The sequence below is a fragment of the Bombina bombina genome, chromosome 1, assembly GCF_027579735.1.
Source record: "Bombina bombina isolate aBomBom1 chromosome 1, aBomBom1.pri, whole genome shotgun sequence".
Lineage (NCBI taxonomy): Eukaryota > Metazoa > Chordata > Amphibia > Anura > Bombinatoridae > Bombina > Bombina bombina.
In genome coordinates this window covers 1,507,194,880-1,507,213,841 of record NC_069499.1, presented here as the reverse complement: position 1 = coordinate 1,507,213,841, position 18,962 = coordinate 1,507,194,880, and the positions used below count along the sequence as shown (strand labels likewise).

General features: G+C 43.5%; 1 protein-coding gene across 1 annotated transcript in view; it reads right to left on the bottom strand.

The window, feature by feature from the left end:
* BPTF (bromodomain PHD finger transcription factor) overlaps window positions 1–18,962 on the bottom strand; it is a 923,754-nt gene that overhangs the window by 422,666 nt on the left and 482,126 nt on the right. The window lies entirely within an intron of this gene.

Genomic DNA, 18,962 nt, shown 5'->3' with positions numbered 1-18,962 from the left:
AAAGACCTATCCTGAGGAAGGGCGTGGCCCTTACCCCCAGTGATATCAGAAATAATCTCTTTCAAGTCAGGGCCAAACAGCGTTTTCCCCTTGAAAGGAATGTTAAGCAATTTATTCTTGGAAGACGCATCCGCTGACCAAGATTTTAGCCAAAGCGCTCTGCGCGCCACAATAGCAAACCCAGAATTTTTCGCCGCTAATCTAGCCAATTGCAAAGTGGCGTCTAAGGTGAAAGAGTTAGCCAATTTGAGAGCATGAATTCTGTCCAAAATCTCCTCATAAGAAGAATCTTTATTGAGCGCCTTTTCTAGTTCATCGAACCAGAAACACGCTGCTGTAGTGACAGGAACAATGCATGAAATTGGTTGTAGAAGGTAACCTTGCTGAACAAACATCTTTTTAAGCAAACCCTCTAATTTTTTATCCATAGGATCTTTGAAAGCACAACTATCTTCTATGGGTATAGTTGTGCGTTTGTTTAGAGTAGAAACCGCCCCCTCGACCTTGGGGACTGTCTGCCATAAGTCCTTTCTGGGGTCGACCATAGGAAACAATTTCTTGAATATAGGGGGAGGGACGAAAGGTATGCCGGGCCTTTCCCATTCTTTGTTTACAATATCCGCCACCCGCTTGGGTATAGGAAAAGCTTCGGGGGGCCCCGGGACCTCTAGGAACTTGTCCATCTTACATAATTTCTCTGGAATGACCAAATTCTCACAATCATCCAGAGTAGATAACACCTCCTTAAGCAGAGCGCGGAGATGTTCCAATTTAAATTTGAATGTAATTACATCAGGTTCAGCTTGTTGAGAAATTTTCCCTGAATCTGAAATTTCTCCCTCAGACAAAACCTCCCTGGCCCCCTCAGACTGGTGTAGGGGCACTTCAGAACCAATATCATCAGCGTCCTCATGCTCTTCCGTATTTTCTAAAAACATAATTTATGCTTACCCGATAAATTCCTTTCTTCTGTAGTGTGATCAGTCCACGGGTCATCATTACTTGTGGGATATTAACTGCTCCCCTACAGGAAGTGCAAGAGGATTCACCCAGCAGAGTTGGGATATAGCTCCTCCCCTCTACGTCACCTCCAGTCATTCGACCAAGGACCAACGAGAAAGGAGAAGCCAAGGGTGTAGTGGTGACTGGAGTATAATTTAAAAAATATTTACCTGCCTTAAAAAACAGGGCGGGCCGTGGACTGATCACACTACAGAAGAAAGGAATTTATCAGGTAAGCATAAATTATGTTTTCTTCTGTTAAGTGTGATCAGTCCACGGGTCATCATTACTTCTGGGATACCAATACCAAAGCAAAAGTACACGGATGACGGGAGGGATAGGCAGGCTCTTTATACAGAAGGAACCACTGCCTGAAGAACCTTTCTCCCAAAAATAGCCTCCGAGGAAGCAAAAGTGTCAAATTTGTAAAATTTGGAAAAAGTATGAAGCGAAGACCAAGTTGCAGCCTTGCAAATCTGTTCAACAGAGGCCTCATTCTTAAAGGCCCAAGTGGAAGCCACAGCTCTAGTGGAATGAGCTGTAATTCTTTCAGGAGGCTGCTGTCCAGCAGTCTCATAAGCTAAACGAATTATGCTACGAAGCCAAAAAGAGAGAGAGGTAGCAGAAGCTTTTTGACCTCTCCTCTGACCAGAGTAAACGACAAACAGGGAAGACGTTTGTCGAAAATCTTTAGTTGCCTGTAAATAAAATTTAAGGGCACGAACTACATCCAGATTGTGCAAAAGACGTTCCTTCCTCGAAGAAGGATTTGGGCACAAGGATGGAACAACAATCTCCTGATTGATATTCCTGTTAGTGACTACCTTAGGTAAGAACCCAGGCTTAGTACGCAGAACTACCTTATCCGAGTGAAAAATCAAATAAGGAGAATCACAATGTAAGGCTGATAACTCAGAGACTCTTCGAGCCGAGGAAATAGCCATTAAAAATAGAACTTTCCAAGATAACAACTTTATATCAATGGAATGAAGGGGTTCAAACGGAACACCCTGTAAAACGTTAAGAACAAGGTTTAAACTCCATGGTGGAGCCACAGCTTTAAACACAGGTTTAATCCTGGCCAAAGCCTGACAAAAAGCCTGAACGTCTGGAACTTCTGACAGACGCTTGTGTAACAGAATGGACAGAGCTGAGATCTGTCCCTTTAAGGAACTAGCGGATAACCCCTTTTCTAAACCTTCTTGTAGAAAAGACAATATCCTAGGAATCCTAACCTTACTCCAAGAGTAACCTTTGGATTCGCACCAATATAGGTATTTACGCCATATTTTATGGTAAATCTTTCTGGTAACAGGCTTCCTAGCCTGTATTAAGGTATCAATAACTGATTCAGAAAAACCACGCTTTGATAAGATCAAGCGTTCAATTTCCAAGCAGTCAGCTTCAGAGAAGTTAGATTTTGATGTTTGAAAGGACCCTGAATCAGAAGGTCCTGTTTCAGAGGTAACGACCAAGGTGGACAGAATGACATGTCCACCAGATCTGTATACCAAGTCCTGCGTGGCCATGCAGGCGCTATTAGAATCACTGATGCTTTCTCCTGTTTGATTCTGGCAATCAATCGAGGAAGCATCGGGAAAGGTGGAAACACATGAGCCATCCTGAAGGTCCATGGTGCTGTCAAGGCATCTATCAGGACCGCTCCCGGATCCCTGGATCTGGACCCGTAGCGCGGAAGCTTGGCGTTCTGTCGAGACGCCATGAGATCTATCTCTGGTTTGCCCCAACGTCGAAGTATTTGGGCAAAGACCTCTGGATGAAGTTCCCACTCCCCCGGATGAAAAGTCTGACGACTTAAGAAATCCGCCTCCCAGTTCTCCACTCCCGGGATGTGGATTGCAGACAGGTGGCAAGAGTGAGACTCTGCCCAGCGAATTATCTTCGATACTTCCATCATTGCTAGGGAGCTTCTTGTCCCTCCCTGATGGTTGATATAAGCTACAGTCGTGATGTTGTCCGACTGGAACCTGATGAACCCCCGAGTTGCTAACTGGGGCCAAGCCAGAAGAGCATTGAGGACTGCTCTCAATTCCAGAATGTTTATTGGAAGAAGACTCTCCTCCTGATTCCATAGTCCCTGAGCCTTCAGAGAATTCCAGACAGCGCCCCAACCTAGTAGGCTGGCGTCTGTTGTTACAATTGACCAGTCTGGCCTGCTGAATGGCATTCCCCTGGACAGATGTGGCCGATAAAGCCACCATAGAAGAGAATTTCTGGTCTCTTGAATGGAATGAAGGACACGGCATGCACTTTGAAGTTTTGTTAACCTGTCCTCTGTCAGGTAAATCTTCATTTCTACAGAATCTATCAGAGTCCCCAGGAAGGGAACTCTTGTGAGTGGAAAGAGAGAACTTTTCTCTTCGTTCACTTTCCATCCATGCGACCTTAGAAATGCCAGTACTATCTCTGTATGAGATTTGGCAGTTTGAAAGCTTGAAGCTTGTATCAGTATGTCGTCTAAGTACGGAGCTACTGAAATTCCTCGCGGTCTTAGTACCGCCAGAAGAGTGCCCAGAACCTTTGTGAAGATTCTTGGAGCCGTAGCCAGTCCGAATGGAAGAGCTACAAACTGGTAATGCCTGTCTAAAAAGGCAAACCTTAGATACCGGTAATGACTTCTGTGAATCGGTATGTGAAGGTAAGCATCCTTTAAATCCACTGTGGTCAAGTACTGACCCTCTTGGATCATGGGCAAAATTGTTCGAATAGTTTCCATCTTGAACGATGGAACTCTTAGGAATTTGTTTAGGATCTTTAAATCCAAGATTGGCCTGAAGGTTCCCTCTTTTTTGGGAACTACAAACAGATTTGAGTAAAACCCTTGTCCTTGTTCCAACCGCGGAACTGGATGGATCACTCCCATTAATAAAAGATCTTGTACGCAGCGTAGAAACGCTTCCTTCTTTGTTAGGTTTGTTGACAACCTTGACAGATGAAATCTCCCTCTTGGGGGAGAGGATTTGAAGTCCAGAAGGTATCCCTGAGATATGATCTCTAACGCCCAGGGATCCTGAACATCTCTTGCCCAAGCCTGGGCGAAGAGGGAAAGTCTGCCCCCCACTAGATCCGGTCCCGGATCGGGGGCCCTCAATTCATGCTGTCTTAGGGGCAGCAGCAGGTTTTCTGGCCTGTTTGCCCCTGTTCCAGGACTGGTTAGGTTTACAGCCTTGTCTGTAGCGAGCAACAGCTCCTTCCTGTTTTGGTGCAGAGGAAGTTGATGCTGCTCCTGCTTTGAAATTACGAAAGGAACGAAAATTGGACTGTCTAGCCTTGGCTTTGGCCTTGTCCTGAGGCAGGGCATGACCTTTACCTCCTGTAATGTCATCAATAATCTCTTTCAAGCCGGGCCCGAATAAGGTCTGCCCTTTGAAAGGAATATTAAGCAATTTAGATTTAGACGTAACATCAGCTGACCAGGATTTTAGCCACAGAGCTCTGCGTGCCTGAATGGCGAATCCTGAATTTTTAGCCGCAAGTTTAGTTAAATGTACTACGGCATCTGAAATAAATGAATTAGCTAACTTAAGGAATTTAAGTTTGTGTGTGATGTCATCTAGTGTGGATGATTGAAGTGTCTCTTCCAGAGACTCAAACCAAAATGCTGCTGCAGCCGTGACAGGCGCAATACATGCAAGAGGTTGCAATATAAACCCTTGTTGAACAAACATTTTCTTAAGGTAACCCTCTAATTTTTTATCCATTGGATCTGAAAAAGCACAGCTATCCTCCACTGGGATAGTGGTACGCTTAGCTAAAGTAGAAACTGCTCCCTCCACCTTAGGGACCATTTGCCATAAGTCCCGTGTGGCGGCGTCTATTGGAAACATTTTTCTGAATATAGGAGGGGGTGAGAAAGGCACACCGGGTCTATCCCACTCCTTAGTAACAATGTCAGTAAGTCTCTTAGGTATAGGAAAAACGTCAGTACTCGTCGGTACCGCAAAATATTTATCCAACCTACACATTTTTTCTGGGATTGCAACTGTGTTACAATCATTCAGAGCCGCTAATACCTCCCCTAGTAACACACGGAGGTTCTCAAGCTTAAATTTAAAATTTGAAATGTCTGAGTCCAGTCTGTTTGGATCAGAACCGTCACCCACAGAATGAAGCTCTCCGTCTTCATGTTCTGCAAACTGTGACGCAGTATCAGACATGGCCCTTGCATTATCAGCGCACTCTGTTCTCATCCCAGAGTGATCACGTTTACCTCTTAGTTCTGGTAGTTTAGCCAAAACTTCAGTCATAACAGTAGCCATATCTTGTAATGTGATTTGTAATGGCCGCCCAGATGCACTCGGCGCTACAATATCACGCACCTCCTGAGCGGGAGATGCAGGTACTGACACGTGAGGCGAGTTAGTCGGCATAACTCTCCCCTCGTTGTTTGGTGAAATATGTTCAATTTGTACATATTGACTATTTTTTAAAGTAGCATCAATACATTTAGTACATAAATTTCTATTGGGCTCCACTTTGGCATTAACACATATAGCACAGAGATATTCCTCTGAATCAGACATGTTTAACACACTAGCAAATAAACAGCAACTTGGAAATACTTTTCAAAGTAGTTTACAAATAATATGAAAACGAACTGTGCCTTTAAGAAGCACAGAAAATATTATAACAGATAAAATAATTAAGTTATAGCATCAATCTTTGTCAGAATATACAGTTTTAGCAAAGGATTGTTCCCCTCAGCAAATGATAACTAACCCAGGCAGCAGAAAAAAATACACAAATAAACGTTTTTTATATCACAGTCAATACAATCAGCACAGCTCTGCTGTATGATTACTTCCCTCAAAAAAGACTCTTGAGATCCCTGAACTCTGTAGAGATGAACCGGATCATGCAGGAAGAAAATGAACCTCTGACTGAGTTTTTCTGATGCATAGTGAAAGCACCAAAATGGCCCCTCCCCCACACACATAACAGTGAGAGAGATCAGTGAACTGCTCTAATTTAAATCAAAACTATTGCCAAGTGGAAAAAAAGTGCCCAAAACATTTTTTCACCCAGTACCTCAGAGAAAAAAACGTTTTTACATGCCAGCAAAAAAACGTTTTACCTCAATAATTAATTGTCATTTAAAACCTATTGCAAGTCCCTGCAAAATAGGTTAAGTCTATGTATACAGTTTAAAAGCCAGAGAAGTACCATTTCCCAGAAAAATGAAGTGTAAAATATACATACATGACAGCCTGATATCAGCTACATCTACTGCATTTAAGGCTGAGTTTACATTATAACGGTATGGCAGGATTTTCTCATCAATTCCATGTCAGAAAATAATAAACTGCTACATACCTCTTTGCAGATTAAGCTGCCTGCTGTCCCCTGATCTGAAGTTACCTCTCCTCAGATGGCCGAGAAACAGCAATATGATCTTAACTACTCCGGCTAAAATCATAGAAAAACTCAGGTAGATTCTTCTTCAAATTCTACCAGAGAAGGAATAACACACTCCGGTGCTATTATAAAATAACAAACTTTTGATTGAAGATATAAAAACTAAATATATCACCATAGTCCTCTCACACATCCTATCTAGTCGTTGGGTGCAAGAGAATGACTGGGGGTGACGTAGAGGGGAGGAGCTATATAGCAACTCTGCTGGGTGAATCCTCTTGCACTTCCTGTAGGGGAGCAGTTAATATCCCACAAGTAATGATGACCCGTGGACTGATCACACTTAACAGAAGAAACAGAGCAGTCGCGCTTTCGCTGATAAGTGGGCATTTTGGCTAAAATGTTTTTGATAGAATTATCCATTACAGCCGTTAATTGTTGCATAGTAAGGAGTATTGGCGCACTAGATGTACTAGGGGCCTCCTGTGTGGGCAAGACTGGCGTAGACGAAGGAGGGGATGATGCAGTACCATGCTTACTCCCCTCACTTGAGGAATCATCTTGGGCATCATTTTCTCTAAATTTTGTGTCACATAAATCACATCTATTTAAATGAGAAGGAACCTTGGCTTCCCCACATACAGAACACAGTCTATCTGGTAGTTCAGACATGTTAAACAGGCATAAACTTGATAACAAAGTACAAAAAACGTTTTAAAATAAAACCGTTACTGTCACTTTAAATTTTAAACTGAACACACTTTATTACTGCAAATGTGAAAAAGTATGAAGGAATTGTTCAAAATTCACCAAAATTTCACCACAGTGTCTTAAAGCCTTAAAAGTATTGCACACCAAATTTGAAAGCTTTAACTCTTAAAATAACGGAACCGGAGCCGTTTTTATATTTAACCCCTATACAGTCCCTGGTATCTGCTTTGCTGAGACCCAACCAAGCCCAAAGCGGAATACGATACCAAATGACGCCTACAGAAAGCCTTTTCTATGTATCAGAGCTCCTCACACATGCATCTGCATGTCATGCTTCCCAAAAACAAGTGCGCAATAGAGGCGCGAAAATGAGGTTCTGCCTATGATTAGGGAAAGCCCCTAGAGAATAAGGTGTCCAATACAGTGCCTGCCGGTTATTTTACATAATTCCCAAGAATAAAATAATTCCTCAAAGCTATGAAGTATTAAAAATGCTTATATATCAATCGTTTTAGCCCAGAAAATGTCTACCAGTCTTAACAGCCCTTGTGAAGCCCTTTATTCTTATGTAATAAAAATGGTTTACCGGATCCCATAGGGAAAATGACAGCTTCCAGCATTACATCGTCTTGTTAGAAATGTGTCATACCTCAAGCAGCAAAAGTCTGCTCACTGTTTCCCCCAACTGAAGTTAATTCCTCTCAACAGTCCTGTGTGGAAACAGCCATCGATTTTAGTAACGGTTGCTAAAATCATTTTCCTCTTACAAACAGAAATCTTCATCACTTTTCTGTTTCAGAGTAAATAGTACATACCAGCACTATTTTAAAATAACAAACTCTTGATTGAAGAATAAAAACTACAGTTAAACACCAAAAAACTCTAAGCCATCTCCGTGGAGATGTTGCCTGTACAACAGCAAAGAGAATGACTGGGGAAGGCGGAGCCTAGGAGGGATCATGTGACCAGCTTTGCTGGGCTCTTTGCCATTTCCTGTTGGGGGGGAGGATGTCCCACAAGTAAGGATGACGCCGTGGACCGGACACACCTATGTTGGAGAAAAGAGGGTTTTTCAGACCACCACTCTTGCTCTACTGAGCGGGTCTGGTTTTCCCACTGAGCACATTTGGGCAGCTGTCTAGTCACAGCCCGGCCCGATCGCGCCATTACACTCAATGCAGCTCGCTCCCACTATCAGACAGAGCAGGAGCGAGCTGCATTGATTGTAATGGCGCGATCGGGCCGGGCTGTGACTAGACAGCTGTCCAGATGCGCTCAGGGGGAAAACCAGACCTGCTCAGTAGAGCAAGAGCGGCGGTCTGAAAAACCCTCTTTTTTAATCAGATTTCAGAGGCAATATTATGTTGCATACAGTTTGGCTAAGATAATGTTATATAATGCTGCACTATGTGCAGAATTTTAACATAATTTATGCTTACCTGATAAATTCCTTTCTCCTGTAGTGTAGTCAGTCCACGGGTCATCCATTACTTATGGGATTATATCTCCTCCCTAACAGGAAGTGCAAGAGGATCACCCAAGCAGAGCTGCTATATAGCTCCTCCCCTCTACGTCATACCCAGTCATTCGACCGAAACCAAACGAGAAAGGAGTAACTATAGGGTGCAGTGGTGACTGGAGTTTAATTTAAAATTTAGACCTGCCGTAAAAAACAGGGCGGGCCGTGGACTGACTACACTACAGGAGAAAGGAATTTATCAGGTAAGCATAAATTATGTTTTCTCCTGTTAAGTGTAGTCAGTCCACGGGTCATCCATTACTTATGGGATACCAATACCAAAGCTAAAAGTACACGGATGACGGGAGGGACAGGCAGGATCTTTACACGGAAGGAACCACTGCCTGTAGAACCTTTCTCCCAAAAACAGCCTCCGAAGAAGCAAAAGTGTCAAATTTGTAAAATTTTGAAAAAGTGTGAAGTGAAGACCAAGTTGCAGCCTTGCAAATCTGTTCAACAGAGGCCTCATTCTTAAAGGCCCAAGTGGAAGCCACAGCTCTAGTAGAAAGAGCTGTAATCCTTTCAGGAGGCTGCTGTCCAGCAGTCTCATAGGCTAAACGTATTATGCTACGAAGCCAAAAAGAGAGAGAGGTAGCCGAAGCTTTTTGACCTCTCCTCTGTCCAGAATAAACGACAAACAGAGAAGAAGTTTGTCTAAAATCCTTAGTTGCCTGCAAATAAAATTTCAGGGCACGGACGACGTCCAGATTGTGCAGAAGTCGTTCCTTCTTTGAAGAAGGGTTAGGGCACAATGATGGAACAACAATCTCTTGATTGATATTCTTGTTAGTGACTACCTTAGGTAAGAACCCAGGTTTAGTACGCAGAACTACCTTGTCTGAATGAAAAATCAGATAAGGAGAATCACAATGTAAGGCCGATAACTCAGAGACTCTTCGAGCCGAGGAAATAGCCATTAAAAACAGAACTTTCCAAGATAACAGCTTGATATCAATGGAATGAAGGGGTTCAAACGGAACACCTTGCAGAACGTTAAGAACTAAGTTTAAGCTCCACGGCGGAGCAACAGTTTTAAACACAGGCTTAATCCTAGCCAAAGCCTGACAAAAAGCCTGAACGTCTGGAACTTCTGACAGACGTTTGTGTAAAAGGATAGACAGAGCTAAGATCTGTCCCTTTAACGAACTAGCAGATAAGCCCTTTTCTAAACCTTCTTGTAGAAAAGACAATATCCTAGGAATCCTAACCTTACACGATGAGTAACTCTTGGATTCGCACCAATATAAGTATTTACGCCATATTTTATGGTAAATTTTCCTGGTAACAGGTTTCCTAGCCTGTATTAAGGTATCAATCACTGACTCCGAGAATCCCCGCTTTGATAGAATCAAGCGTTCAATCTCCATGCAGTCAGCCTCAGAGAAATGAGATTTGGATGTTTGAAAGGACCCTGAATCAGAAGGTCCTGTCTCAGAGGCAGAGACCATGGTGGACAGGACGACATGTCCACTAGATCTGCATACCAGGTCCTGCGTGGCCACACAGGCGCTATTAGAATCGTCGATGCTCTCTCCTGTTTGATCCTGGCAATCAATCGAGGAAGCATCGGGAAGGGTGGAAACACATAAGCCATGTTGAAAACCCAAGGTGCTGTCAGAGCATCTATCAGTACCGCTCCCGGGTCCCTGGACCTGGATCCGTAACAAGGAAGCTTGGCGTTCTGGCGAGACGCCATGAGATCCAGGTCTGGTTTGCCCCAATGATGAAGCAGTTGGGCAAACACCTCCGGATGAAGTTCCCACTCCCCCGGATGAAAAGTCTGGCGACTTAGGAAATCCGCCTCCCAGTTCTCCACGCCTGGGATGTGGATCGCTGACAGGTGGCAAGAGTGAGACTTTGCCCAGCGAATTATCTTTGAGACTTCCATCATCGCTAGGGAACTCCTTGTCCCTCCCTGATGGTTGATGTAAGCCACAGTCGTGATGTTGTCCGACTGAAACCTGATGAACCTCAGAGTTGCTAACTGAGGCCAAGCCAGAAGAGCATTTAAAACTGCTCTTAATTCCAGAATGTTTATTGGAAGGAGACTCTCCTCCTGAGTCCATGATCCCTGAGCCTTCAGGGAATTCCAGACAGCGCCCCAACCTAGCAGGCTGGCGTCTGTTGTTACAATCGTCCAATCTGGCCTGCTGAAGGGCATCCCCCTGGACAGATGTGGCCGAGAAAGCCACCATAGAAGAGAATCTCTGGTCTCTTGATCCAGATTTAGCATAGGGGACAAATCTGAGTAATCCCCATTCCACTGACTTAGCATGCACAATTGCAGCGGTCTGAGATGCAGGCGTGCAAAAGGTACTATGTCCATTGCCGCTACCATTAAGCCGATTACCTCCATGCATTGAGCCACTGACGGGTGTTGAATGGAATGAAGGACACGGCAAGCATTTAGAAGTTTTGATAACCTGTCCTCTGTCAGGTAAATTTTCATTTCTACAGAATCTATAAGAGTCCCTAAGAAGGGAACTCTTGTGAGTGGCAATAGAGAACTCTTTTCTACGTTCACCTTCCACCCATGCGACTTTAGAAATGCCAGAACTAACTCTGCATGAGACTTGGCAGTTTGGAAACTTGACGCTTGTATCAGAATGTCGTCTAGGTACGGAGCTACCGCTATTCCTCGCGGTCTTAGTACCGCCAGAAGAGAGCCCAGAACCTTTGTAAAGATTCTTGGAGCTGTAGCTAACCCGAAGGGAAGAGCTACAAACTGGTAATGCCTGTTTAGGAAGGCAAACCTTAGATACCGGTAATGATCCTTGTGAATCGGTATGTGAAGGTAGGCATCCTTTAAATCCACTGTGGTCATGTATTGACCCTCTTGGATCATAGGTAAGATGGTCCGAATAGTTTCCATTTTGAACGATGGAACTCTTAGGAATTTGTTTAGGATCTTTAAGTCCAAGATTGGTCTGAAGGTTCCCTCTTTTTTGGGAACCACAAACAGATTTGAGTAAAACCCTTGTCCGTGTTCCGACCGCGGAACTGGATGGATCACTCCCATTAGTAAAAGGTCTTGTACACAGCGTAGAAACGCCTCTTTCTTTATCTGGTTTGCCGACAACCTTGAAAGATGAAATCTCCCTTTTGGAGGAGAAGTTTTGAAGTCCAGAAGATATCACTGAGATATGATCTCTAACACCCAGGGATCCTGGACATCTCTTGCCCAAGCCTGGGCGAAGAGAGAAAGTCTGCCCCCCACTAGATCCGTTTCCGGATCGGGGGCCCTCACTTCATGCTGTCTTAGGGGAAGCAGCAGGTTTTCTGGCCTGCTTGCCCTTGTTCCAGGACTGGTTAGGTTTCCAGCCCTGTCTGTAGCGAGCAACAGTTCCTTCCTGTCTTGGAGCGGAGGAAGTTGATGCTGCTCCTGCCTTGAAGTTACGAAAGGCACGAAAATTAGACTGTTTAGCCCTTGGTTTGGCCCTGTCTTGAGGCAGGGCATGGCCCTTACCTCCAGTAATGTCAGCGATAATTTCTTTCAAACCGGGCCCGAATAAAGTCTGCCCTTTGAAAGGAATGTTAAGCAATTTAGATTTAGAAGTCACATCGGCTGACCAGGATTTAAGCCACAGCGCCCTACGCGCTTGAATGGCGAATCCGGAGTTCTTAGCCGTGAGTTTAGTTAAGTGAACTACGGCATCAGAAATAAATGAATTAGCTAGCTTAAGGACTTTAAGCTTGTCTATAATCTCATCCAATGGAGCTGTGCTAAGGGTCTCTTCCAGAGACTCAAACCAGAATGCCGCCGCAGCCGTGACAGGCGCAATGCATGCAAGGGGTTGTAATATAAAACCTTGCTGAACAAACATTTTCTTAAGGTAACCCTCTAACTTTTTATCCATTGGATCTGAAAAAGCACAGCTATCCTCCACCGGGATAGTGGTGCGCTTAGCCAGAGTAGAAACTGCTCCCTCCACCTTAGGGACCGTCTGCCATAAGTCCCGTGTGGTGGCGTCTATTGGAAACATTTTTCTAAATATAGGAGGGGGTGAAAAAGGCACACCGGGTCTATCCCACTCCTTGTTAACAATTTCTGTAAGCCTTTTAGGTATAGGAAAAACGTCAGTACATGCCGGTACCGCAAAATATTTATCCAGCCAACATACTTTCTCTGGAATTGCAACCGTGTTACAATCATTCAGAGCCGCTAATACCTCCCCTAGTAATACACGGAGGTTCTCAAGCTTAAATGTAAAATTTGAAATGTCTGAGTCCAGTTTACTTGGATCAGATCCGTCACCCACAGAATGAAGCTCTCCGTCCTCATGTTCTGCAAATTGTGACGCAGTATCAGACATGGCTCTATTATTATCAGCGCACTCTGTTCTTACCCCAGAGTGATCGCGTTTACCCCTAAATTCTGGCAATTTAGATAGTACTTCAGTCATAACATTAGCCATGTCTTGCAAAGTGATTTGTATGGGCCGCCCTGATGTACTTGGCGCCACAATATCACGCACCTCCTGAGCGGGAGGCGAAGGTACTGACACGTGAGGAGAATTAGTCGGCATAACTTCCCCCTCGTTGTCTGGTGATAATTTCTTTACATGTGCAGATTGGCTTTTATTTAAAGTAGCATCAATGCAATTAGTACACAAATTTCTATTGGGCTCCACATTGGCCTTTAAACATAGTGAACAAAGAGATTCATCTGTGTCAGACATGTTTAAACAAACTAGCAATGAGACTAGCAAGCTTGGAAATACTTTTCTAAATAAATTTACAAGCAATATAAAAAACGCTACTGTGCCTTTAAGAAGCACAAAAAACTGTCACAGTTGAAATAACAATGAAACAAAATAGTTATAGCAACCAATTTTTCACAGTAAATGTATTAAGTTAGCAAAGGAATGCACCCCCCAGCAAATGGATGATTAACTCCTTAATACCCAAAAAACGGATAACAATTTAATATTAACGTTTTTATCACAGTCAAAACACACTATCACAGGTCTGCTGTGAGTGATTACCTCCCTCAAAACTAGTTTTGGAGACCCCTGAGCTCTGTAGAGACGTCCTGGATCATGGAGGAAGAAATAGGAAGACTGTGACTAAATTTTTACTGCGCAATAAAGCGCTAAAATAGGCCCCTCCCACTCATATTACAACAGTGGGGAAGCTCAGTAAACTGATTTTATTCAGAAACAAACGACAGCCATGTGGTAAAAATCATGCCCATAAAGTTTTATCACCAAGTACCTCAGAAAAAACTATTAACATGCCAGTAAACGTTTTAAAAATGAAATTATGAAATGTTATTAATAAGCCTGCTGCTAGTCGCTTTCACTGCAGTGTAGGCTCAAATATTACTTAAATATAGACAGTATTTTCTTAGTGAAATTCCATTCCCCAGAAATACCTCAGAGTATACATACATACATATCAGCCTGATACCAGTCGCTACTACTGCATTTAAGGCTGCACTTACATTACATCGGTATTAGCAGTATTTTCTCAGTCAATTCCATTCCTTAGAAAATAATATACTGCAACATACCTCCTTGCAGTTGAACCCTGCCTGCTATCCCCTGTTCTGAAGTTACCTCACTCCTCAGAATGGCCGAGAACAGCAAGTGGATCTTAGTTACGACCGCTAAGATCATAGACAAACTCAGGTAGATTCTTCTTCTAAAGCTGCCTGAGAAAAAACAACACACTCCGGTGCCGTTTAAAATAACAAACTTTTGATTGAAGAAATAAAAAACTAAGTTTAACCACCACAGTCCTCTCACACATCCTATCTATTAGTTAGGTGCAAGAGAATGACTGGGTATGACGTAGAGGGGAGGAGCTATATAGCAGCTCTGCTTGGGTGATCCTCTTGCACTTCCTGTTAGGGAGGAGATATAATCCCATAAGTAATGGATGACCCGTGGACTGACTACACTTAACAGGAGAAATAACATTTTCTAGGTTTACTGCCCCTTTAAGTATTAGTACAGACAATACCTGGTAGAGAGCCCTCTTCACTAAGTTTACACTCCCTCAAACACAACAGCCCCTATATATATATATTTTATAGCCCTTGATTACCCCCTGGCAGCTCCTTTATAGGTACTCACCCCCTTCCTGGGACTCTCAGGCACACGCACTGGAAAACAGAATTTATGTTTACCTGATAAATTACTTTCTCCAACGGTGTGTCCGGTCCACGGCGTCATCCTTACTTGTGGGATATTCTCTTCCCCAACAGGAAATGGCAAAGAGCCCAGCAAAGCTGGTCACATGATCCCTCCTAGGCTCCGCCTACCCCAGTCATTCGACCGACGTTAAGGAGGAATATTTGCATAGGAGAAACCATATGTTACCGTGGTGACTGTAGTTAAAGAAAATAAATTATCAGACCTGATTAAAAAAACCAGGGCGGGCCGTGGACCGGACACACCGTTGGAGAAAGTAATTTATCAGGTAAACATAAATTCTGTTTTCTCCAACATAGGTGTGTCCGGTCCACGGCGTCATCCTTACTTGTGGGAACCAATACCAAAGCTTTAGGACACGGATGAAGGGAGGGAGCAAATCAGGTCACCTAAATGGAAGGCACCACGGCTTGCAAAACCTTTCTCCCAAAAATAGCCTCAGAAGAAGCAAAAGTATCAAATTTGTAAAATTTAGAAAAAGTGTGCAGTGAAGACCAAGTCGCTGCCTTACATATCTGATCAACAGAAGCCTCGTTCTTGAAGGCCCATGTGGAAGCCACAGCCCTAGTGGAGTGAGCTGTGATTCTTTCAGGAGGCTGCCGTCCGGCAGTCTCATAAGCCAATCGGATAATGCTTTTAATCCAGAAGGAGAGAGAGGTAGAAGTTGCTTTTTGACCTCTCCTTTTACCAGAATAAACAACAAACAGAGACAAAGTTTGTCTGAAATCCTTAGTAGCTGCTAAGTAAAATTTGAGAGCACGACCTACATCCAAGTTGTGCAACAAACGTTCCTTCTTTGAAACTGGATTAGGACACAAAGAAGGCACAACTATCTCCTGGTTAATGTTTTTGTTAGAAACAACTTTTGGAAGAAAACCAGGTTTAGTACGCAAAACCACCTTATCTGCATGGAACTCCAGATAAGGAGAAGAACACTGCAGAGCAGATAATTCTGAAACTCTTCTAGCAGAAGAAATTGCAACCAAAACAAAACTTTCCAAGATAATAACTTAATATCAACGGAATGTAAGGGTTCAAACGGAACCCCCTGAAGAACTGAAAGAACTAGGTTGAGACTCCAAGGAGGAGTCAAAGGTTTGTAAACAGGCTTAATTCTAACCAGAGCCTGAACAAAGGCTAGAACATCTGGCACAGCTGCCAGCTTTTTGTGAAGTAACACAGACAAGGCAGAAATCTGTCCCATCAAGGAACTTGCAGATAATCCTTTTTCCAATCCTTCTCGAAGGAAGGATAGACTCTTAGGAATCTTAACCTTGTCCCAAGGGAATCCTGCAGATTCACACCAACAGATATACCAAATTATGTGGTAATTTTTCTGGTTACAGGCTTTCAGGCCTGAACAAGAGTATTAATAACAGAACCTGAGAACCCTTGTTGTTAAACACTAAAAAACTCTAAGCCATCTCCGTGGAGATGTTGCCTGTACAACGGCAAAGAGAATGACTGGGGTAGGCGGAGCCTAGGAGGGATCATGTGACCAGCTTTGCTGGGCTCTTTGCCATTTCCTGTTGGGGAAGAGAATATCCCACAAGTAAGGATGACGCCGTGGACCGGACACACCTATGTTGGAGAAATAGGTTTAAAACTGTTCCCAATTGAAGTAGAGAATCTAGTTACAAAGGCTCCATATTGAGAGAGAACACTGAGGGGGCAGAGCTACACCGGGAGCAGAGCCGGTGGCTAAGTTAAAATGTAAAAACACTTTTGGTACTTTTTAAATTAAAGATGCACAAGCATAAACCCCATAAAAACTATCAAACATTGGTCCCCATTCTAAACAGAGCCTCCTTTATCAAACCATATATTGCACTAAGCAAATGCCGGTCGTCTTAAAGAGCCATGCACCAAAATTTTAAAACTACCACCAAAATTGCCCTTAGAGCTGCCAGAAGGCTGTAAAGGTTCAGAGGCTTCCCTGATAGAATTCCCAATGATAATATCATTTGTAGGGTCCTGATAGGGAGAAAAAAATTGTGTCAAGAGGAGAGCAGGTTAAGTCCCCTGGCTATGCTGTACCTGTGTCAGAGTACCTACAAATAGCCTCTGGGCTATATGTGTGCTGCGTAGGTTCAGAGGCTTCCCTGATAGCATTCCCAATGATAATATCATTTGTAGGGTCCTGATAGGGAGAAAAAAATTGTGTCAAGAGGAGAGCAGGTTAAGTCCCCTGGCTATGCTGTACCTGTGTCAGAGTACCTACAAATAGCCTCTGGGCTATATGTGTGCTGCGTATCGAGTACCACAGAGAATTGCAGTAGGAAATATCCGAGTCCCTCAGGGGGAGGATAGGGATGATTCCCTGCAATGCCTGAGGGTAGTTATTCCTGAAGTTCTGTTAGGGAAATGCTGTGCACATAATGCTGTGCACATAACAGGGTATTTCCTGTGTCTCTGTATCATTCAGCTGCTGTGAAGTTTCTCTTCTATTTTCTTTGTAAATTATACTCCCTAGAGACTCAGTCTCACATAGGTCTGAGCTCCCAGTTTATAATCCATAAGCAAGTAGCTGGAACAGCCTATATTCTCAACCATCTCCAAGAACAATAATAGAGAGGTGGGATGTATTTTTAGCTCTGATATGGGTTATTGCCATTACCCATGGAGGACTGTGGACCATCATCATTTTAGGAAAGTAAAAAAACAGAATTTATGTTTACCTGATAAATTACTTTCTCCAACGGTGTGTCCGGTCCACGGCGTCATCCTTACTTGTGGGATATTCTCTTCCCCAACAGGAAATGGCAAAGAGCCCAGCAAAGCTGGTCACATGATCCCTCCTAGGCTCCGCCTACCCCAGTCATTCGACCGACGTTAAGGAGGAATATTTGCATAGGAGAAACCATATGATACCGTGGTGACTGTAGTTAAAGAAAATAAATTATCAGACCTGATTAAAAAACCAGGGCGGGCCGTGGACCGGACACACCGTTGGAGAAAGTAATTTATCAGGTAAACATAAATTCTGTTTTCTCCAACATAGGTGTGTCCGGTCCACGGCGTCATCCTTACTTGTGGGAACCAATACCAAAGCTTTAGGACACGGATGATGGGAGGGAGCAAATCAGGTCACCTAGATGGAAGGCACCACGGCTTGCAAAACCTTTCTCCCAAAAATAGCCTCAGAAGAAGCAAAAGTATCAAACTTGTAAAATTTGGTAAAAGTGTGCAGTGAAGACCAAGTCGCTGCCCTACATATCTGATCAACAGAAGCCTCGTTCTTGAAGGCCCATGTGGAAGCCACAGCCCTAGTGGAATGAGCTGTGATTCTTTCGGGAGGCTGCCGTCCGGCAGTCTCGTAAGCCAATCTGATGATGCTTTTAATCCAAAAAGAGAGAGAGGTAGAAGTTGCTTTTTGACCTCTCCTTTTACCGGAATAAACAACAAACAAGGAAGATGTTTGTCTAAAATCCTTTGTAGCGTCTAAATAGAATTTTAGAGCGCGAACAACATCCAAATTGTGCAACAAACGTTCCTTCTTTGAAACTGGTTTCGGACACAGAGAAGGTACGATAATCTCCTGGTTAATGTTTTTGTTAGAAACAACTTTTGGAAGAAAACCAGGTTTAGTACGTAAAACCACCTTATCTGCATGGAACACCAGATAAGGAGGAGAACACTGCAGAGCAGATAATTCTGAAACTCTTCTGGCAGAAGAAATTGCAACCAAAAACAAAACTTTCCAAGATAATAACTTAATATCAACGGAATGTAAGGGTTCAAACGGAACCCCCTGAAGAACTGAAAGAACTAAGTTGAGACTCCAAGGAGGAGTCAAAGGTTTGTAAACAGGCTTGATTCTAACCAGAGCCTGAACAAAGGCTTGAACATCTGGCACAGCTGCCAGCTTTTTGTGAAGTAACACAGACAAGGCAGAAATCTGTCCCTTCAGGGAACTTGCAGATAATCCTTTTTCCAATCCTTCTTGAAGGAAGGATAGAATCTTAGGAATCTTAACCTTGTCCCAAGGGAATCCTTTAGATTCACACCAACAGATATATTTTTTCCAAATTTTGTGGTAAATCTTTCTAGTTACAGGCTTTCTGGCCTGAACAAGAGTATCGATAACAGAATCTGAGAACCCTCGCTTCGATAAGATCAAGCGTTCAATCTCCAAGCAGTCAGCTGGAGTGAGACCAGATTCGGATGTTCGAACGGACCTTGAACAAGAAGGTCTCGAA